Raw genomic sequence first — 6,469 nt, forward strand, 5'->3', positions numbered from 1 at the left:
CCTCATGTCTTTGTTAGAAAAAAAAAAACTAACACAAACTCATGAATAAATGTTGTTTCTGCTTCATATTTTTGAACTTTCAAAAAAAAAAAAAAGTTTGACATTTGGACTTCCGATACTCTAACATACAGTAACTGTTGATTTTTGCTTAACTTAACTACATCTTTCCATTTGTTTTGATATGTTTCACAGCTGGGACTAAAATGCTGAAAATGCATTTGTAAATCTCATCCTTTCTCTCTTTGCGGCGGAAAGTCAAAGTGCATCTGTGGCCCAGTGAGATGAGTATATAGGATTTCTGAGCTGACAGCCACACATGGTCCAACATATATCACAGACACTCACATGGGATCTGCAATCCAGTTTATGTCACGAGGGTTTGTGCAACTCATTTTTTTCTGCTTTAAGGCAGCTGGGGTCTCCTGCCAGCGTCTGTAAGGGAATATCCTCGCCTCTTATGCATCTTATATACCATCTACTGCCACATGTGTGTGCACATGTGTGTTTCCATGTGGATGTATATCATGGCCTGGAACAGGAATTCAGAATTATTTTTTTTTCCCTGTACGTGCATATACCTGATTGATGACTCTGTTGGGGTCTGGATAAACCATCACATAGAACAACACAAATACCAGTCTAGAAGATGGGACTCTAAAGTCAACTACTCCTACATAAACACACATACATTGTCGGCAGCTGCCAGGATAGACATATGGATACTGACTTAACCACCAGAGGGCATATATGTGTGCAGGTCACAGTCTGTATTTAGAATGTGCACCCCTTGGTTTGTGGACAGGTTTTGAAACCTCGAGTTAGCATTTTGGCCGTCGCTATGTTTGGGGGTGAAAGCATTTGAATAAGAAAGTAGAACGAGAGAGGAGCGAGGGGTGGATCTGACTGAGATGCAGACATGGACTGTAGTCAGTGAGGTCCCCCTGAAGCACACCATGCTTAACCATCTATTTGACTCAGAATGAGACCATAATTCAAAAAAACAAACAAAAAACAACTTCTTGGTGCATTCTAGAAAACCTGAAACCAGCAATTCAAGTTATAAAATGTTTACTTAAGTGATAAATCAAGTGAGAATTGGATAATTTTCTCAGTTAAACTTGTTTTTACGCGTACTGAAGGCGCCCCCTGCTGTCCAGTAGAAAGACGCACAAACTCAGAAGATACCCGAGTATTGTCACCGTCACATATTTGTTATAAATGGATTATTTTAACCCTGCCTTGATGTTGTCACGCTCAATGGAGGCTTGGCTGTAGATTTTCTGTTTGTTTCTCCGTCTTTTCTTCCCCTTAATGGATCTCTCCTGCACCCCTTCACTCCATTCTCCTCTCTTCTATCCCTCTTTTATGTGCACAGTTTACAACTTTTGTTATTTTTTTCAACCCCTCTCCCCTCCCCCCTTATATCCTTCCTCTTCCACTGCCACCCCACCCCCATCCCTTCTATGAAAACTAGTATCGCCTGATCCCCTGCAGACTTTTAAGCAGCACAAACTCTGCAAATGTGTAATAATGTTGAATTTCTCTCCCAAATTGGTATTTTGTACTTCTCTTTTACCTCACTAGTACTTGTTAACATAATATACACAAATAGCTTTCATTTAGTTTCATCTATTCAGCATTTATAGTGCCAAACGGAGAAACTGAATGCAAATATGTCTCAGTATCTTATTGAGTAACTTCAGTATATTCTGTGACTGAATACGATATACGCACACGTGCGGAAGCCATTAGGGATGTTTCTTCTCTATTTTAAACTGATTAATTTAATCCTAAATTCTAGAATATCTATTTCTGAGCACTGCCCATCACAATGTTAATCACATACTGGTGATGCTGGTTTTGTCGGACTTCAGATCATGTTGTTTCCTGTTTAGTGTGTCGAGGCAAGAGAGATTCCCCTAAACCTGCTTACACAATGTAGTTTATTAAAGGAAGATGCTGTTTTTCATACATTTTCATTTATGCTTTTGTCATAGATGTTTTCTAAAAGTGCAGGTAACATATTCCAGAACATCATCATCAAGTATTTTTCATAAAAACAAATTACTTCATAAAGTATTACAATGAAGGAAATCAATATAACATCAAGGCCTTCACAATTTTCTCTGTGGTTTGGCAGGATTTTATGATTAAACAACGTGTGATCCAGAACACAATTTAAAACATTGTTGTCTGGCTGCACACACTCTCAATGTGCCTTTGTATTATTGACACACAAGGGGTCAGTGAGTTCAGTGAAGGAAAAAAAGTCATACTCTCCTTGTGTCAAAGAAATCCTGCTGGTAAAAAGACAAACAGATCACTAGAGCTCTGGCCCTGGATTAAAAGTTACTTTCACAGGTATTTCGAGTTCTCTGGTGTCGAGTTCTCTCGGTGTTTATATTACTTGGCCAGACGAAACTCACTTGTGGGATTCTGGAATAGATTAGAGGAAGAGACCCCCCGAGGGCTTTACAGACAGAGAGAAGCCAATATGAAAAGCGTGCTGGAGCGAGAGAGCTTAAGGTATGCAGATAGAGAGAGAGAGCATTTTGGTCCACCAGTGTTTGTGGTGAGGTTGTTGAATGATGGCTGAGCACAGTTGCCTTTATTACTAGGGTGACTCTCCCTCCTCCTCCTCCTCCTCCTCTTCTCTTAAAATATCTCCCTCTCCTCTCCGTCCCCCCTCCTCTGTGATATGATACACACTGGCATAACACTTCCCTGTGCTGCTATCTTTGTCACAAGGCTGTGAGCCTTCATAGTCAGTAAACTCTCTGTGTGCTGTGAATTATTTGTGTATCTACTTTCAGTCTGAAGAAATCCATCAAACCTATTCATACCAGAGAATGAGAACACAAAAGTTGACAGTCGCGAGAGGTGATAAAACAAAGCAAGCACTAACATTTTTTTAATCAATTTTTCTTGTCTTTATTGTTCTTTGAGACAATATGTTACAGTTTTGTTTTATCTAAGAAAAGGAATCAGTGGAAGAAGTGTGTATCCCCCACCACACACACCATGTTTGTGCTTGTGTGTGTGGCCTTTTCTTAATGGGGTTCAGGAATGTCACTAGAAAACCGGTGGGTTGAGGGTTCTTGAGCTGAGGTCAAAGGTTAAAGGATATCATCTTCACTGCAGGAGGAGGATCACCAGGAGGAGTAAATGAGTTCAGCTGAGCAACTGACCAAGTCAGTTTCAATCAAATAGACTCCTGATTTATAGATTTTCAACTAAAAGAAAAAAAGAGTTTCTCGCTAGACAATGAAAAAATGCTTACTTTATGATGATCTGGGATATTGAAATTCGAGGAAAAGCAGTGATAACTCCTTTGAAGATAATGTCTTGTTCCCTCTGTTGATGAAATATAAACTTGCTGTTTTAAAAGATTCTACAATAATTCCGTTTATTTATGTGTTGATAAATTCTATTTACCTTTATTGAGGCAAATTGAGATAACGTCAAAGCCATTTTAACCCAAACAAAAACTCTTCGTCGATATGATGAATGATTAACTTACCTAAAAATAGTCATTTAGACAGCGTGTGTGTGTGTGTGTGTGTGTGTGTGTGTGTGTGTGTGTGTGTGTGTGTGTGTGTGTGTGTGTGTGTGTGTGTGAGAGTCTGTATTGTATTTGCATTTATGGGTGGGAAAAAAACTTTGGGAGGGGTGTTTGTTGACTGTCAACATTCCGGTGTGTGTTTAATTTGTTTACATGTGTTAGTATGTGTATATGAGAGTGAGATAGCCCAGTTTAGCCCACGTAAACATCATGATTCTATTTAAAGGGATCGTGCCTCTCCTTGAGCTTGCCCAGTGTGCTCACCGATCAATGCAAGCCCCAGCTCGGGCACTGGATCTTTCTGTGTGGAGCCTCCATGTTCTCCCTGTTCCTGTGTGGGTTCTCTTCCAACCAAACACTTTAACAGGTGATTCCACTGATTAACACTCTTCTGTGGCTGAAGGTGTGTTAATCAGTGGAATCACCTGTTAAAGTGTTTGGTTGGAAGGAAAACCTGCATACACACGGCCCTCCATGGCACGTGATTGCCCACCCCTGCTCTAAATTGACCGTGGGTGTGACTGTGAGTGTGAATGGTTGTCTGTCTCTATGTATTGGCCCTGTGATGGACTGGTGACCTGTCCAGGGTGAACCCTGCCTCAGCCAAAAACTGCTGGGATAGGCTCCAGCTCCACCGTGACCATTAACAGGATAAGTGGTAAAAAATGGATGGATGACATGACCAATACTTTTGTTTTAGTTTTCAGCTCTTCAGCATATTCAAACACTTAGAATAGGTTTTTTAACATTAAAATAGAAACCAATTTACCAAAATATGGTTTAAATTGTCCATGTCTCAACTCTTTTCATTACATAAGCATTATTCCATTCAAAGCAGTTCAATGATGTGAAAAATAAGCAGGAGATTTACTTCTCAGGAAGAGAAATTTACAAGTAACAAGGCATCTTTCGGTACTCAATAGTAGTTAAGAGCCATAAAAGTTTGATATCTGGCCCCTAACATCTGGCCCCTTTGAATGCAATTTTTAAAATCAAACGTGATCTATGAAAATTAAAAAAAAATCTAACAACCTTGAAAAAAAGATAGGAACACAAAGCCTCCTATGAGATGAGGTGGGTGGAGACGGGGCACTGATCAGATCCTATCTGACTCTCAGGCTTTGTAAATTTCTGTTCCCCCACCCCTCATCCCCACCCCACCAAAATAAACAAGCAAATAAAAACACTCACAGCTGTCCACTAAGGTTGCATGACCTTGGATGCAGGGTTAGAAGAGTGACCAGCTTCCTGTTTTCCTGATGGCAACACCCTCAAGAGTCCTTCTTAAAGAGCAGTTTAATCTTTAGCCCTCATCAGTGCTGCTTCTTCAGCTATTTGACCTGCTAAACCTGCTAAACCTCTTTTCTCAGGAGCAGCTGCACATATTTGTATGGCACAAGCTTACACATGATCACTATGTGGACGTATGGGTGATTTATGACCTCACCAGGACTTGAAGATCCCATACTAGGACTTTACATTCTGATATAAATAATTCCATCCATTTTTAAGGCTTTATTTGAACATATATTTTGCCAACATCTCAATAATGCGTGAACATACTGAGCACATTTGCCAAGACATTAAATCAATTCATTTACAACTATTCATTGGGATAAGTAGTTCATTTTTTTCTAATTCCCTCAGAAAAGAACATAAGTTTTAATCAAATGAATTCAAGGCTGGTCAGGCAGTAACACAGTCGTGAGCCACTGTGAGTGGTTGGAGGTGAGAAGAAGTAAATGAAACACTGTCAAATCTGATAAATTCCATAATGGCAAATAATTATCTGACAGGTATATTATTCGTTTCATTGATATCGGTGATAAAAAATTGTTTCACATGTCGCTGATATTTCAACAATATATTATTTTGAAAGAGAATGCTATTCAAGTTTTTCCACTCCTGAAGGTTTGGCAGTGTTTTTCCTCTTCAGATACTCCTGAAAATCTTATCAAACTTGTTGCTCAGCTGAAAGTGCATCCTACCAGAATAATGGGACATTATTTATAGGCCGTTAAACATTCAATCAACAGGAAGAGAAACTCAAACCAAGTCCGATCAGAGAGGGACAGAGTGGAATAATCCTGTGACAGCGTCAATGTGTACCTGCTTTAATCAAACCACCTAAAGAGATGAGAGTTTTGTGCTGCAAAACACTGTCTGTTCTCAGTTATTTCTCTGATAGTTACAGGAGTGCTTTATTATGGCTTTACATCATTCTGAATATTTCCAGACATGTCCAGGACCAGTTTGATGATCTTGAAAACAAAATACAAACATTGATTTCTAAACTCAGAGTTCTCTTGCCTGTGCTTTTCGTATTTGTTTCATGCTATTTTGGATGGATGTTGTTTGGGGCACAACAGGGAGGGGGTCATGAGAAAGGAGAAATCATATTTTTTTTTAAAAACGTTTAAAAACAACCTTTTAAGCTTTTTTTTTTTTTTTTACAAAAGATCAAAACACAATTTGAAATTAATTTAAATTTAAATTCGGATGCATTTGGATATGCTAAATGCTAATGTGCTTCAACTGTTTGAAGGGATGTTGTGAATCTCTTTGGGGGGTGGGGTTGGGTGCTGAAAGGTTTAGGAGGTTCTTCTACGGAGGAGAAAGGCTGCATGTTTCCTGTCTGAAGAGCTTCATGTGTGATTGCTAAATATTTTAACCCTTTACTGTCTGTTTTTAGTATGTTAAGCGAACATCTCAGAGATTTCCTTGGACTACGCAAAACCACAATTTGGGATTTTATATATTTAAAGAAAAACAATTCACAAAGGAATATGAAATGCAATTCAAACAGCAAATGTTACGCTGTAAGGGTGTGAACATTAACACCATGGCGGCAGCTCTAATGTGCGTTTTTCAAGGAGCCTAAAGGAATGGGACTGCCGCCCCTCCTCC

Source organism: Aulostomus chinensis, chromosome 6 (assembly GCF_037954235.1).
Source record: "Aulostomus chinensis isolate RoL2024-O1b breed Wild chromosome 6, RoL_Achi_v1.0, whole genome shotgun sequence".
Taxonomy (NCBI): domain Eukaryota; kingdom Metazoa; phylum Chordata; class Actinopteri; order Syngnathiformes; family Aulostomidae; genus Aulostomus; species Aulostomus chinensis.